Source organism: Salvelinus alpinus, chromosome 11 (genome assembly GCF_045679555.1).
Source record: "Salvelinus alpinus chromosome 11, SLU_Salpinus.1, whole genome shotgun sequence".
In the NCBI taxonomy this organism is placed as follows: Eukaryota; Metazoa; Chordata; class Actinopteri; order Salmoniformes; family Salmonidae; genus Salvelinus; species Salvelinus alpinus.
The window spans coordinates 54,419,301-54,436,194 of NC_092096.1; the positions used below are offsets into that span (position 1 = coordinate 54,419,301).

At 42.3% G+C, this 16,894-nt stretch overlaps 2 long non-coding RNA genes across 2 annotated transcripts; both read right to left on the bottom strand.

The window, feature by feature from the left end:
* Nucleotides 1-223: 223 nt before the first annotated feature.
* LOC139534449 (uncharacterized) lies at nt 224-8,035 on the bottom strand. Its single transcript, XR_011666951.1, has 2 exons — nt 7,950-8,035; nt 224-795 (listed from the first exon to the last, which is right to left on the bottom strand). It is a non-coding gene; the product is annotated as an uncharacterized lncRNA (long non-coding RNA).
* Nucleotides 8,036-8,384: 349 nt separating this feature from the next.
* Nucleotides 8,385-15,384, bottom strand: LOC139534448 (uncharacterized). Its single transcript, XR_011666950.1, has 2 exons — nt 15,039-15,384; nt 8,385-8,907 (listed from the first exon to the last, which is right to left on the bottom strand). It is a non-coding gene; the product is annotated as an uncharacterized lncRNA (long non-coding RNA).
* Between the last annotated feature and the right edge of the window lie 1,510 nt (nt 15,385-16,894).

The window sequence follows — 16,894 nt, forward strand, 5'->3', positions numbered from 1 at the left end:
TTTCCTTAGAGTGGTCACGACCCTGAGCTAGGGAGAGTTTATAATGGTTTACACAGTGGTTTTATGAGGTGAAGGTCTCTGTGTGGATGTGTTATTGTCACGTAGGCTGTCTCAGATGGCACCCTACAGATGTAGGATCTTAATTTGATCACCCTGTTGCAGGAGAACCTTCCTGCAAAGCAGGACATTTAAAACTTGTAGTGTATTTGAGGTTTAAAAAGGCTTCTCAAGTTTGTAATTTCCACACAGAAATTTTTTCTTGCGAAAAATGTATAAACTCCTACAAAAATGTCCATTAATTATAATCCACATAATAATTCAAATGTCCTGTTATTTCCCTGCTGTAGTAAACTGACTCAAATTAAAATTCTACATCTGTGTTACCAATATAGCGCACTACTTTTAACCAGGGCTTCGGTCAGACTTGAGCTGACGAAACCGGTTCGATCAAGTCTGGGCCTGTGTGTCTAACAAGTGTTTACTCTTTCACAACCCCTCTCCCTCTCCACTCCTCCGTCAGACCTCAAGATGTTCCCAACTTCCCACACATTCAGGCTCTTGTGGGTTCTGGCAAGGGGTCGGGATAAGGGGACAAGCCGGTTGACAACGCCCTCGGCTGGTTCTTGTGTACAGCAGCTTGAGAACATGTCCCCCTCCCTCCGCTCCGCTCCCTCTTTCCCCCCCATTTAAGAGTACCCATCTCTCTCCCCCTCTTCCTCCCTCTCCTCTCGCTGTCCCTTCGGCTCCTTTTACTCCACAACTCTCTCTCCCGACCTCTTCTATCCTTGACGGTTCCTTTGTGGCATTGGAACAAATAGAACAGAAAACACAGATTACAAAACCATCAAACCATATAGGATCCTCCGAGCCACCTGACCACAAATACATGATGATACAACCAACCAGTAAACCAAATAACTATTTACTAGAACAATGAACAAATTCATTGAACTATGTCCTAGAACTATGAGGTCAAATACCAATATCATACATGTGTTTTCTCTCTTGTCGCTTATTGACAACATAGGTCAAATCCCCTAGACCAGGTATTCCCAAACTGGGGTATGCGCAATGCCGTCGGGGGTACGCCACATAAAAATGTGATTTTTTTTTCTCTTTACATTTTCAAACAGTCCATTTATATTTTCCAAAGGGGCCATACATTTGGGTTAGTTTTTTTTCTCGTTTCTCGCCTGAGTAGCCTCGTTTCACTGCCAAAAATCAAATTAAAACATGTAGTGTTCAGCGAAATAACACAATGTCAAATACAGGTAGCCTAGTCAAATAATTAACATCCAATCACATTAACCGTTACTCTCTTGCGGGAATTCCACTATGTAGCTGCTGCTCATGGTGGTATCTGTACTGATGGCGCAAATGCCATGACAGGGAGACATAGTGGAGTGGTAACGCGTGTGCAAGCAGTTGCTCCCGACACCACTTGGGTACACTGCAGCATCCACCGAGAAGCTCTTGCTGCCAAGGGAATGCCTGACAGCTTGAAAGACATTTTGGTTAATTTTGTTAAAGCAAGGCCACTGAACTCTCGTGTATTTTCTGCACTATGCAATGATATGGGCAGCGACCATGTAACGCTTTTACAACATACAGAAGTGCGCTGGTTATCAAGGGGCAAAGTATTGACACGTTTTTTTTTTTAATTGAGAGACGAGCTTAAAGTTTTCTTCACTGACCATCATTTTCACTTGTCTGACAGCTTGCACGATGACAAGTTTCTCAAACGACTGGCCTACCTGAATGATCTGAATCTAGGATTACAGGGACTCTCCACAACTATAATCAATGTGCGGGATAAAATTGAGGCTATGATTAAGAAGTTGGAGCTCTTCTCTGTCTGCATTAACAAGGACAACACACAGGTCTTTCCATCATTGTAGGATTTTCTTTGTGCAAATAAACTCAAGCGTACGGACAGTGTCAAATGTGATATAGCGAAGCACCTGAGTGAGTTGGGTGCGCAATTACGCAGGTACTTTCTCAAAACGGATGACACAAACAACTGGATTCGTTATCCCTTTCATGCCTTGCCTCCAGTCCACTTACCAATATCTGAACAAGAGAGCCTCATTGAAATTGCAACAAGCGGTTCTGTGAAAATTGAATTTAATCAGAGGCCACTGTCATATTTCTGGATTGGTCTACACTCAAGAGTATCCTGCCTTGGCAAATTGCGCTGTTAAGGCACTGATGCCCTTTGCAACCACGTACCTATGTGAGAGTGGATTCTCGGCCCTCACTAGCGTGAAAACTAAATACAGGCAGACTGTGTGTGGAAAATTATTTAAGACAGACTCTCCAATACAACATTGCAGTTATGTGCATCCTTTCAAGCACACCCTTCTCATTAACCTGTGATGAGTTCTTCACAATTTTTCGATGAACAAATAACGTTTTATATGTAAGATGGTTAAATAAAAGAGCAAAATTATTGATTATTATTATTTGTACCCTGGTCCTATAAGAGCTCTTTGTCACTTCCCACAAGCCGGGTTGTGATAAAAACTCACTCATTCTTATGTTTAATAAATGTATTGTATAGTGTGTGTGTGACAGGCTTACATTGATGGCAAAAAAACTATTTGAGAGTGCGCTGACCCTGGTGCTAGAGGGGGTACGCAGCTGAAGATTGAATGTTTGAAGGGGTACGGAACAATAAAAAGTTTGGGAACCACTGCCCTAGAGAAAAGTAAAGTAGGAGGAAAGGAAGGAAGCAGAAAGAGAAAAAGTTGAAAGGACGATCTATATAGAGGCAAGGAAAGATAAACAAGGAGGGATAAAAAAAACAACAGAAAAGATGAAATTATGTTAAAAAAAAAAGAGAAAAGTCAAAAATAAGGATCAGAAGCAATCTTCTCCCTTTGTGTCTGCCATTTTGATCAAGGATATTTGATATGTGCAGCTAACTACATAGCTCAGTTATTATATGTTGTGTGTGTGTAGTAGGCGGTTGCTTGTGACCAGTTGAAACCAGTTCTGTTCTGCTCCTTTATGTCAGTCTGTGTTCTCGTCTGCTTCGAAGGGTCAATGGGGGAGTCTGTGTACTGTGAGGGGAGTGGGGGGGATGTTTTGGGGCAAGGGGTTCAGTAGACCTGCTAAATAATGGGTTCTGCTCTGTTCCTTCATGTCTCTATCCACTGGGCACAGACATCATTTAAAAAGTCTAGTTTTGATTTAATTCAACGTGAAATCAACAAACAATTTCACCATGTCATTGGATTTAGGTGAAAAGTTGGGCGAAGAAAATACATTTCCTTACGTTGATGACTTTTTGAAAACCCCCCCCCAAAAAAATGGTTGATATGAAGTGGAAACATTAATTCAATCAGTTTTTGCCCAGTGGGTGTCTACTTCCTAGGGCCAGTGGGGGAGTCAGCATACTGTGGAGGGAGTGGGAAGGGGGGAGGGGGGGGGAGGGTTTCGGGAAAGAAGGGGTTCAATGCAAAATAATGAGTTCACAGCAAGAGGTCTCGTCTTCACAATCCACTTACCACACTGGCCAATGTCTAATTGTTTATCCATTTCTCTATGTCTCTCTCATTCTGTTTGTGTGTGTGTCGCATGAGCAGTGGCAGTCAAAGAATGCCCCTTTCCTTCCATCTCGTTCTTTTCCACTCTGTACCCCCTCCCTCTCTGTTTTTCCATTTCCTTCCATCACTTTCTCCCCCAGATTGTCGTACATCTTATTAAATAATCCAGCTACCTGACATAGGACACCCATTGATTTATGTCTTCAGTAAGAGACCTGTGACCTCAGCCACCCAAATCAAATCAAATTTTACTGGTCACATACACATGGTTAGCATATGTTAATGCGAGTGTAGCGAAATGCTTGTGCTTCTAGTTCTGACAATGCAGTAATATCTAACAAATTAACAACGACTACCTTATACACACAAATGTAAAAAGATGAATAAGAATATGTACATATAAATAGATGGCCGTGCGGCGTAGGCAGGATGCAGTAGATGGTACAGAATACAGTATATACATATGAGATGAGTAATGTAGGATATGTAAACATTATTCAAAAGTGGCATTATTTAAAGTGACTAGATACCTTTATTAAATCCATTGATTAAAGTGGCCAGAGATTTGAGTCTGTATATTGGCAGCAGCCTCTATGTTAGTGATGGCTGTTTAACAGTCTGATGGCCTTGAGATAGAAGCTGTTTTTCAGTCTCAGCTTTGATGTCAGTACAGGTGCCTCGCCTTCTGGATGATAGCGGGTGTGACTCGGGTGGTCAGGCAGTGACTCGGGTGGTTGTTGTCCTTGAGGATCTTTTTGGCCTTCCTGTGACATCGGGTTCTGTAAGTGTCCTGGAGGGCAGGTAGTTTCCCCCCCCCGGTGATGTGTTGTGCAGACCGCACTACCCTCTGGAGAGCCTTGCCATTGAGGGCGGTGCAGTTTCCGTACCAAGCGGTAATACAGCCCGACAGGATGCTCTCGATTGCGCATCTGTAAAAGTTTGTGAGTGTTTTTGGTGAAATTTCTTCAGCCTCTTGATGTTGAAGAGGCGCTGTTGCGCCTTCATCACCACACTGTCTGTGTGGGTGGACCATTTCAGTTTGTCCGTGATGTGTACGCCGAGGAACTTAAAACTTTCCACCTTCTCCACTACTGTCCTGTCGATGTGGATAGGGGGGGGGTGCTCCCTCTGCTGTTTCCTGAAGTCCACAATCATCTCCTTTGTTTTATTGACGTTGAGTGAGGTTCTTTTCCTGACACCACACTCTGAGGTCCCTCACCTCCTCCCTGTAGGCGGCTCTCATGGGTGAACAAGGAGTACAAGAGAGGGCTGAGAATGCACCCTTGTGGGGCCCCAGCGTTGAGGATCAGCGGGGTGGAGATGTTGTTTCCTACCTTCACTACCTGGGGGTGACCCGTCAGGAAGTCCAGGACCGAGTTGCACAGGGCGGGGTCGAGACCCAGGGATTCAAGCTTAATAACGAGTTTGGAGGGTACTATGGTGTTAAATGCTGGGGCTGTAGTCAATGAACAGCATTCATACATAAGTATTCCTCTTGTCCAGATGGGATAGGGCAGTGTGCAGTGTGATGGCGATTGCGTTGTCTGTGGACCTATTGGGGAGGTAAGCAAATTGGAGTGGGTCTAGGGTACCAGGTAAGGTGGCCATCTTGAAGCATGTGCGGACAGCAGACTGGGATAGGGATTGATTGAATATGTCCGTAAACACACCAGCCAGCTGGTCTGCACATGCTCTGACGTCGCGGCTAGGGATGCCGTCTGTGCCGGCAGCCTTGCGAGGGTTAACACGTTTAAATGTTTTACTCACATTGTCCATGGAGAAGGAGAGCCCACAGGCTTTGGTAGCGGGCCGTGTCAGTGGCACTGTATTGTCATCAAAGCGAGCAAAGAAGTTGTTTAATTTGTCTGGGAGCAAGACAATCCGTGATTGACTGTAGACCCTGCCACATACGTCTCGTGTTTGAGCCGTTGAATTGCGACTATACTTTGTCTCTATACTGACGCTTTGCTTGTTTGATTGCTTTGCGGAGGGAATAACTACACTGTTTGTATTCGGTCATTTTTCCAGTCGCCTTGCCATGATTAAGAGCGGTGGTTCGCGCTTTCAGTTTTGCGCGAATGCTGCCATCAATCCACGGTTTCTGGTTAGGGGAAGTTTTAATAGTCGCAGTGGGTACAACATCACCGATGCACTTGCTAATAAACTCGCTCACCGAGTCAGAGTATAAGTCAATGTTGTTGTCTGAGGTTACCCGGAACATATCCCTGTCCACGTGATCGAAGCAATCTTGAAGCGTGGAATCCGATTGGTCAGACCAGCGTTGAATAGAACTGAGCACGGGCGTTTCCTGTTTTAGTTTCTGCCTATAGGATGGGAGCAACAAAATGGAGTCATGGTCAGATTTGCCGAAGGGAGGGCAAGGGAGCGCTTTGTATGCATTGCGGAAGTTAGAGTAGCAATGGTCCAGAATGCTACCAGCTCGTGTCGCGCATTCGATATGCTGATAGAATTTGGGAAGCCTTGTTCTCAAATTAGCTTTGTTAAAATCCCCAGCTACAATAAATGCAGCCTCAGGATATATGGTTTCCAGTTTACATAGAGTCCAGTGAAACTCTTTCAGGGACGTTGAGATACCTGCTTGGGGGGAGGATATATATGGCTGTGACTATAATCGAAGAGAATTCTCCTGGGAGATAATGCGGTCGGCATTTGATTGTAAGGAATTCTAGGTCAGGTGAACAAAAGGACTTGAGTACCTGTATGTTGTTATGATCACACCACGACTCGTTAATCATAAGGCATACACCCCCGCCCTTCTTCTTACCAGAGAGATGTTTGTTTGTCGGCGCGATGCGTGAAGAAACCGGGTGGCTGTACCGACTCTGACAACATATCCCGAGTGAGCCATATTTACGTGAAACAGGGAATGTTACAATCGCTGATGTCTCTCTGGAAGGCAACTCGTGCCCTAATTTCGTCCATCTTGTTGTCTAGAGATTGGAGATTGGCGAGTAATATGCTCGGAAGCGGTGGATGGTGTGCTCGCCTTCTAAGTCTGATCATGAGGCCGCTCCATCTGCCTCTCCTGCGGCGACCGCGTTGTTTTGGGTCGGCCTCTGGGATTAGATCCCATGTCCAGGGTGGAGGTCCGAACAAAGGATCTGCTTCGGGAAAGTCGTATTCCTGGTCGTAATGTTGGTAAGTTGACGTTGCTTTTATATCCAATAGTTCTTCCCGGCTGTATGTAGTAACACTTGAGATTTTCTGGGGTAACAAAGTAAGAAATAATACATAAAAATAAAATAAAAATTACTGCATAGTTTCCTAAGGACCTGAAGCGAGGCGACCATCTCTGTCGGCACCAGGAGTGTTTCGCTGTGTTCCAGTTCCATACCACTACAATGGACATATCGCATGGGTTCACCTAGTAAGTGGACATTGGAACGTAGCCTTGCTCACAGGCTTTTCCAGGGGTCGTTTTGGGTTTCAGCACCCCTAGTGAGCCCATCTCTCTCTCTGGTTACAGCTGAAGAATGTGCAGTATTCCCCCCTATCAGTCTGTCATGCACACAGTGGTCTCTCTGTCTGCTTGTTTTTGTCTTGAGAACAATCTATATTTATCCCCTTATAGTGCTACTAAGGGTGTTTATCTGGAAAGTTAGGTAACAATTACAACAAAGCCACTCGATGGCAAAAAATAATATTGCTTAACCGGATCTTGCTCGATTACTACATGAAAGCAACTCACTCCTGCCCCAGACAGTCAGTTTTTCCCGCTGTAGTTCTTACCGTCACCACAGGGTTCACTGTGACCTCTGACCTACCCCTGACACACAATCCTGGTAGTTCTGGGTGTCTGTATCTAAGTAACCTAATGTAGCAGGCGTCAAATAAATGCCTGAGCGGTTTCGGCAAAATCCGGAAGCATCCGGTTCAGACTTCACCTCTTCTCAACTGAAAACCGGATGCTTCCAGTTTCCTCCGGCCCCGCTGAGGGTGGTGTCTAACGGAACTAATGAAAAGTTCTCTCTTGCTCTCCTATCTTTCGCTCTACCTCCTCTCTCTATAGCCCTCCTTTCCCTCTCAGACTGTCATCAGATAAGACCTCGTGTTACTTTGCTACTCGATCATAGCCCCTCGCACATGTACATGTCAATGTACCTCTTCAGTGTCATGGTCTACTTTCTTAATCCCTTGCCGGTGCTCAAATGGACTGCTTTCCTTCTCTCAATTCATTGGCTGCTCTCAAGAATCTCAAGGGGGGGAAGACCCCTGCTTGTTTTATGTTTGTATACATGAGGCATGATGAGGTCTGCTCTGTAGCAATAGAAATGCACTATCTGAAGTTCACATGCACCACACACTGCAAAAATACTATGCATTAAATTGACCAAACGTAATCATTTGTATGGGGGTATGGAGGCCATTGGCTCAACTTACCTCAAAGCACCTTAGCTCACAGAGCTACAAGGATTCACTTTCAGGAAACCTATAACACAAATTCATTTAACTTTGTGAAAATCCAGTAGTTTTTTTTGCCTAACTTACCACTTTTCCCCCCCATGTGGTTTCTTCCTTTACAGACTCCATGAAATTATTACCTCTTCCTAAATATTTGGTCATTATTAATATGTGTAGGGTTTCCTAGAAACAAGGGGTGGCTCAACATACCCCACTCTCCCCTACAGTTTTGGTGCTTTACCAAGGGATCGTTCTTATAGTTCATTTGTTGTTTTCCACGATGTAACTCTGGGTTAAATTGGGTTAAGATTTTGGTACTGGAGGAGAACCGTTCAGTTGTCTGCCTTCTTCATGAACTGTTGGCCAGTATTGAATTACCAATACCCAGATCATGAAAACTTCATGACAAAAAGATTTAATAAACAATAATAGGGTTTATTGCTTATTTTTACTATTCTGACTTATTGGATTAAACTAAAGACACAAAAGATAAATGTGAAAGAAATGTTTGCTAAAAGGAAATAAAGAATGGAAAATAACTTAACCAACTCCGAGGAATCCTCAGATGACGTACTGTATGATGTTTCCATGGAAAGTCTCGATACAGAAGTTCCCTCTCTCATTGTTGTCAATAATTCATATAAAAGTCAAATAATAATTGAACAAACTGGCAGTGGGCAGCCAACACATGAAACGACGCAGGAGGTACAACTATGACAAGAGTATTGAATTATTTAAGAATTACATCGACTATGATTCATATGGCATATTGTGCCTTGATTTGAACACAGTATCAAAAGGTAAACAATATGCTTTAATCCCAAAAGGGACTGTTCCTGGCAGATAGGCAGTTGTGTGAAGCTGTATTAGGTACTTTAGTCCAGGTATGTCATCTGGAACAGGCTGTGGCATGTTTGAGAGTCCCGCTGGCGTCACACTGAAAATATAAAAACAGAAAGAAAAGAATGATACATCCAAAAATCACTTTTTGACAAGGCTACCTCAGATTCTTGTGATGTAGGAAGAGCTATTATTAATATATTGCAACCATTGTTAATGTTTGATATTTTATGCATTACTGACCAAATACAATAACTCCCCAGGAGTTAATGTAAAGGAATGTACGTCACGAGTCGACAATAGGAAGCGTGCCGTGTGAATGAAGGCACACAACGTGATCATGTACGGGACCCGTGTGTGTGTGTAAACCTCTTCCTGTATGTTCAACCAGGAGCTAATCTCAGCATGATCTTCAACCAACCACTGATTTACCCATTGATTTAATAATTGTACCCTGAATTTCACTAAGTTGGCCTTTATGTCTAAGAAACGTTCTTTACAACTTCAATCTATTAGGCCTATGCATCGTGTCTGGTCATCAGACGATACTCCGGTAATAATACCTTGTGTGTGGCTTGTTTTCACATTACCCTGAAAATATTCGTATATTATTCTAATTGTGACCCTAACATTATTACTTTTGTGCAGAAACGAGTCAGTCAACCATAGAATTAGAATGTTGTCTAATTAATAAATAAATCTACTTTATTCTAATTATATGGAGTCAACATTTGTTTACATCTCGGCACACAGATCCAAATCTTGCATGCTGGTTGACATGACCTGGATGCCACAGAGGATGAGTTGCAAACTTGAATGTTGTGAAAATTCTGTGCAACTTCCAGAGGCGCTTTAAGTTACAGTTTTAACAGTGGCTACGTAGGCTACTGTTGCTATCATAATGTAGGCCTACAAGAGAGGCCTTCCATTGAAAACAACGGAGAAAATGCATCCTATAACGTTTTAACATGGAAATAGCTGGTCTATCGTTCCGCCTACAGTGGCAGCCAGTGTGTGGTGTTGAATGTAGGCCTACATTCCATGAGAATGAAAACAAAACATGCGGGGCTTGACATTAACCTGTTTATCCACTTATCCTTCAGAAAAGTAGGTGACTAAAAATGTGTTGTTTGATGCAAGAAACCACTTCACAAAATACATGATTATTCCCATACTATTATTGCAGAGAATCAGACACATTATGCTACCCTCTGCCTATTGGCTATTTAGCTCATTCAAGCCTCTCAAAATACAACCCGACCCCTTTAGGACAAAAGAAAAGCTCTTTAACCGACTAGCTTTTGAAATATGTCTAGAAACGTACATGTTTCGTGCTCTTGTAGGAAGCAATCACTCCCCTGTTGCTGACTACAAATGATCTGTAACTAGGCTAATAACTAACTAACTAGCAAAGGATATTAACAAAAATGTGCACACGTATACATGCAGCTCTCGCTTTGATCTCAAAACAAGCGCATCGACACACAATCGCTCATGCTGTAAACAGTCCAGTTCAAAGTAAATGTCACAGATTCATATGGCAATGGTCTAGTTGCATATAGGTCTACTGCAGCTCTGTTTATGCCGCACCGGTCTGTGTTGAGTACGTGCTGAGCCGTGCGTGTCAACGCAACAGAACCCTACTCTAATGCGTTCTGCCTACAACAAAATAGTTTGTTTTGTTCAGGTATGTTGCATTGTGTTAAATTTGAGGTAAGCTATGTGATCACACTGGTAACAGATCCGTTGTATTACTTGTGAGGCACAGCCGAGTGAGCATACATTTAAATAATTTGCTTTTTAATTGTATTTTACTGGGCTGAAGGTGCCTGCATCTGATGGTCAGTCTCAGCGGGGAGAGAGAGTAGCAGACGGAGTGTCCGCCTCAACTTCCCTCTGCCAAATAGCTACCTGGACTATCCGCATTGACCATTATTGCACTAACTTTTGTGACTCATCACATACGCTGCTGCTACTGTTTATTGTCTATCCTGTTGCCTAGACACTTTATTCCTAGTTATATGTACATATCTACCTCAATTACCTGGTATCCCTGCACATGGCCTCGGTACTGGTACCCCGTGTACAGTTGTGGCCAAAAGTTGAGTGACACAAATATTAATTTTCACAAAGTCTGCTGCCTCAGTTTGTATGATGGCAATTTGCATATACTCCAGAATGTTATGAAAAGTGATCAGATGAATTGCAATTAATTGCAAAGTCCCTCTTTGCCATGCAAATGAACTGAATTCCCCCCAAAAAGTTCCACTGCATTTCAGCCCTGCCACAAAAGGACCAGCTGACATCATGTCAGTGATTCTCTCGTTAACACAGGTGTGAGTATTCTGCCCTTGAGTTGCGTTCCCATGCAAAACTAGACAGATAGCTAACAACTAAGTCTTCAATAAAACTCCCAAGGCGTGACTTTTCTTGAATGAATATATTGAAAACGTTTATGTTGTAAAACTGCAAAACACAGAAAAGAATATACTTTAGTATTCAATTCACACCAACATACTGTAGCTGTACATTATACATTTGAAGTTGCATGAATACAAAGCACGTGCTACGGTACCATGCATCTGGCATGATGCCAAACCATATAGCTAATTGCTTTCTCATATGGTAATTGACTAACTCCTTTCATTACTCTAATAATGTACAACCATCTATGTAGAATAACAAGGCATATTACACTAGAAACAGTAACAAAAATACAGTATTGTATATTTTACAATTCGTTTGCATGACGCACGAGCAAAGTAATACAGCTAACATCATACATGAAAGGCATTGCAATTTGTGAGTAAATGCAACCAACCAACATTGATATGTAAGAAACTCTATCAATAACAAGATTATCATCATTAGCTAAATGCTTGAATCGAACTTACAAACAAATATTTTCCAAGGCTGAAGCGTGACAAGAAATAACTACACTGAAAGACCTGCACCGTAGCGTTGTTTTTAGCTGTTTCTAAGCGTGCAGAACGAATTCTCTACTTCCTGATTGCGTACAGTCTAAGTACCAGAAAACTCCACTAGGGGGCAAATAACACCATGGAACACAATGAAAATCCATTTTAACTATTGTAATAAAATAATCTGTTACCTTCTAACAGGATGGCAGCACAGTGAGTGTTGACGAGGACAAGGCTGGAGATTACTCTGTCATGCTGATTGAGTTCGAATAACAGACTGGAAGCTTCAAAAGGAGGGTGGTGCTCGGAATCATTGTTCTTCCTCTGTTAATAATGGTTACCTGCAAGGAAACACGTGCCGTCATCATTGCTTTGCACAAAAAGGGCTTCACAGGCAAGGATATTGCTGCCAGTAAGATTGCACCTAAATCAACCATTTATCGGATCATCAAGAACTTCAAGGAGAGCGGTTCAATTGTTGTGAAGGCTTCAGGGCGCCCAAGAAAGTCCAGCAAGCGCCTGGACCGTCTCCTAACGTTGATTCAGCTGCGGGATCGGGGCACCACCAGTACAGAGCTTGCTCAGGAATGGCAGCAGGCAGGTGTGAGTGCATCTGCACGCACAGTGAGGCGAAGACTTTGAGGGTGGCCTGGTGTCAAGAAGGGCAGCAAAGAAGCCACTTCTCGAGGAAAAACATCAGGGACAGACTGATATTCTGGAAAAGGTACAGGGATTGGACTGCTGAGGACTGGGGTAAAGTCATTTTCTCGGATGAATCCCCTTTCCGATTGTTTGGGGCATCTGGAAAACAACTTGTCCGGAGAAGACAAGGTGAGCGCTACCATCAGTCCTGTGTCATGCCAACAGTAAAGCATCCTGAGGCCATTCATGTGTGGGGTTGCTTCTCAGCCAAGGGAGTGGGCTCACTCACAATTTTGCCTAAGAACACAGCCATGAATAAAGAATGGTACCAACACATCCTCCGAGAGCAACTTCTCCCAACCATCCAGGAACAGTTTGGTGATGAACAATGCCTTTTCCAGCATGATGGAGCACCTTGCCATACGGCAAAAGTGATAACTAAGTGGCTCGGGGAACAAAACATCAATATTTTGGGTCCATGGCCGGGAAACTCCCCAGACCTTAATCCCATTGAGAATTTGTGGTCAATCCTCAAGAGGAGGGTGGACAAACAAAAACCCACAAACTCCAAGCATTGATTATGCAAGAATGGGCTGCCATCAGTCAGGATGTGGTTAATTGACAGCATGCCAGGGCGGATTGCAGAGGTCTTGAAAAAGAAGGGTCAACACTGCAAATATTGACTCTTTGCATCAACTTCATATAATTGTCAATAAAAGCCTTTGACACGTAAGAAATGCTTGTAATTATACTTCAGTATTCCATAATAACATCTGACAAATATCTAAAGACACTGAGGCAGCAGACTGTGGAAATTAATATTTGTGTCATTCTCAAAACTTTTGGCCACGACTGTATATAGCCATGTTATCGTCCCTCATTGCATTTATTATTACCTTTATATTAATTCTCTTTCTCTGTAAGTACGCCTTTCACTGTTAGTCATCACCTGCTGTTTACGAAGCATGTGACGAATAAAATGTGTTTGATTTGTTGTATTTCCTTACCAAACTGGTGCCAGTTTAGCCTGGGTACCAGTCTTTTAAGCTAACATTCCAGTCATTGTAGCCTACTCCGTGTCGAGTACAGGTAGTGGAACGTTAGTTAAAAAATAAACTAATAAAACACTGGTACACGGACTAGTACAAACGCGGCTCTGTTCGATTTAATCTTTGAGAGATACGTTTTTGAAATCACAATGCATCCTGGGAGTGGAAGACAAATAAAGTGGAGGGAGGAAGTACAAGTGGTTCCCCAGTAATAAAAATGGTCAACCATTAAATCCTTACTTTAAGCTGCAATAATATCATAACTGCTTCTTCCAAAATTATTGCCACCTTTGATTTTTTTTTTTTTTACTCTTTATAAAATAAATACTACAAATACTGAGCTATATTGTATACTAAAAGAACCCAATTTTGTACAAATACAATTGCGCCGAGATAAAACATTTTTTTTACAAATAATTTACAAAAAAATCTAAAGAGGAAAACGGCACTTAGTCTTTTTCTATGTTTTATGAGATTGAAGTACACGTTGGAGGGATCTTAGCCTTATGGGACTGCCCTTTTCAATTCAAACCACAGATTCTCAATGTTAAATGTTTTATTTGGGTCCTCTACCAGGCAAGTTTACCACTGTTTCAGAGTTTTTAAAACTTCAATTGTTGCCCTAAAAGTGGTATGTTTATTTGTATTTTTTATATATTTGTTGTACCTGATTTATGAAAGGTAACAACCATTTCGCCTCTTCATTTGGGAGTTTTGTCTTTCCCAATGGTGATGAATAATAAAATGTTACCTCATTTTATACCCCAGTGAAACAGGAAGCCATGAAAGTCCAAAATACAGTTCCTAAAACTGAGATTAATTAAAAGTAGAATGTTAATGCAGGTTAAATGTTGTTTGATTTTACTTATAAGAATCATTAGGGGTGCCAATAATTTGACACCCATTTTTTTTTGTCAAAGAAAATGTCTTTGAGCAATTATTTTTGTATAAAATAATAATTTTGCATAGCCAATTATCCAAATGGTTCTACCTAGATAGGTAGGTAGAACTGCACAATTGAACTTGAGTCATCTAGGAATGTCCACTTGGTGGCGACAGAGTTCCATCTCCTTGGTTGAGTCTGTCTGAACGTTGACTGCTGGCGTGTCATGATCATTGTGATATTCAAGCGATACTATCATCTCCACAAATCAGACTGTATAGCTTGTTTTTCCCAACACGTAGGTAATTTGTTTTCCAAATGGAACTGTGTCGCCACCAAGTGGACATTCATAGATGACCCCAGTTCAATTGTGCAGTTCTACCTACCTATCTCCGTAGAAGCATTTGGATATGCATCTCACGTGTTTCTAATTCAGAGGCAATGACGAAAATCAGTTAACACATTGCAAGGTACCCTTAGTTCTAGCATGGTGCTTTCTCGAAGTTGCTCTCCTAAACTTACTGCAGGCCAAACTGTAAAGATGGTGCATTTGGCTGTACAGTTCGACTAGGGGAGGAGTATTGAGTCCTGGCTTTACAAATGATAAACATTACCAAACATTGTATTTCAGAATGTAGGCCAACTCATACCATACTCAGTCACGACGTAAAGTTCAGTAAAGTTCATCTTCAGTCTCGTGCACTTTAAATACCAAAGGCTAGGCCCTACTTACTTGGTTTGTGTGTTGTGGTGGAATCTGTGATGCAGACCCCGGTCAATGGCCACGAACTTTCAAGGTTCTCATTTGAAACCCTTCAACAAACAAAACAACTCCACGGCATAATCTTCTGTCGTATCTTATACGCATATTCATCAAAATATTCCATGTAAATAGTTCCGTAATTGTTGGAGAGGGTCAACAGCACTGCATGCGACGAAAAAACAATATATCCAGCGAGGAAAGATACTTTTGTAACAAGCTGATTGCTGCGCCTGATTCCAGGCTTGCGAAATTAACACCCTGGGGTATGCAAACAAGAGATGAAAACCTGTGTGTGGTGGTAGGTAATTAGAGACCCTCTAAATTCCCAAGTGAACTAAAGACTATTTTGTGATCTCAACTCAGTGGGAAATTAATATGTATTATTATTTGGCTGCAAGGAATATACACTTTTATTTTGGGCTTTTATGAAAATGCCGTAATATAATGTAATATTTGTTATTTTCTCGTGACCCACTTTTATTTGTTTTGTTTTTTGTGTGAGGGGTTCAAACAACCATCTTTATTTATTTTCAGTTTTTTTTATCAAATGGTGGCGGGTGATTTTAGCCCTATCCTGTGTTCGTTGTTGGTGGTAGTGCATCTTCATAACTCACTGAGAATACATTTGTGATTGTAAAATAAACGTGATTTAAAAAATATATATACAAGTAGCCGCTAACGTTTTGATCACATTCACCGTGTTGCATCACTAGCAGGGAAGATACCATGATCAAGAAGGTGGTTAACCCATGGCGACGCTCAGCCATTGCATTCTGGCTGTTTTTTTTTAGTTAACTAGGAGTCAGTTAAGAACAAATTCTTATTTTACAATGATGGCCTACCCTGGCGAAACCCTCCCCTAACCCAGATGACTCTGGGCCAATTGTGCACCGCCCTAAGGGACTCCTGATCACAGCCGGTTGTGATGCAGCCTGGGATCAAACCAGGGTCTGAAGTGATACCTCTAGCACCAAGATGCAGTGCCTTAGCCCGTTGCGCCACTCGATGACCCCTGCGAATTCCCCAAATGTGGAAATGTATACATAACCACAATGAACACTGTTTTTTAAAATCAACAACATAGCTCAGGCAGTAGGAATCTCTCTCATCCATTTATATGCAGATGATACAGTCTTACACTCAGCTGGCCCCTCCCCGGATTTTGTTTTAAACGCTCTACAACAAAGCTTTCTTAGTGTCCAACAAGTTCTCTGCCCTTAACCTTGTTCTGAACACCTCCAAAACAAATGTCATGTGGTTTGGTAAGAAGAATGTCCCTCGCCCCACAGGTGTGATTACTACCTCTGAGAGTTTAGTGCTTGAGGTAGCCACCTCATATAAGTACTTGGGAGTATGGCTAGACGGTACACTGTCCTTCTCTCAGCACATATCAAAGCTGCAGGCTAAAGTTACATTTAGACTTGGTTTCCTCTATCGTAATCACTCCTCTTTCACCCCAGCTACCAAACTAACCCTGGATCAGATGACCATCCTACCCATGCTAGATTACGGAAACGTGATTTATAGATCTGCAGGTAAGGGTGATCTCGGCTACTGGTTGATGCTTATTTATAAAACCCTCTTAGGCCTCACTCCCCCCATCTGAGATATCTACTGCAGCCCTCATCCTCCACATACAACACCCGTTCTGCCAGTCACATCCCTGGGTCGCTCCTCTTTTCAGTTCGCTGCAGCTAGCGACTGGAACGAGCTGCAACAAACACTCAAACTGGACAGTTTTATCTCAATCTCTTCATTCAAAGACTCAATCATGGACACTCTTACTGACAGTTGTGGCTGCTTTGTGTGATGTATTGTTGTCTCTA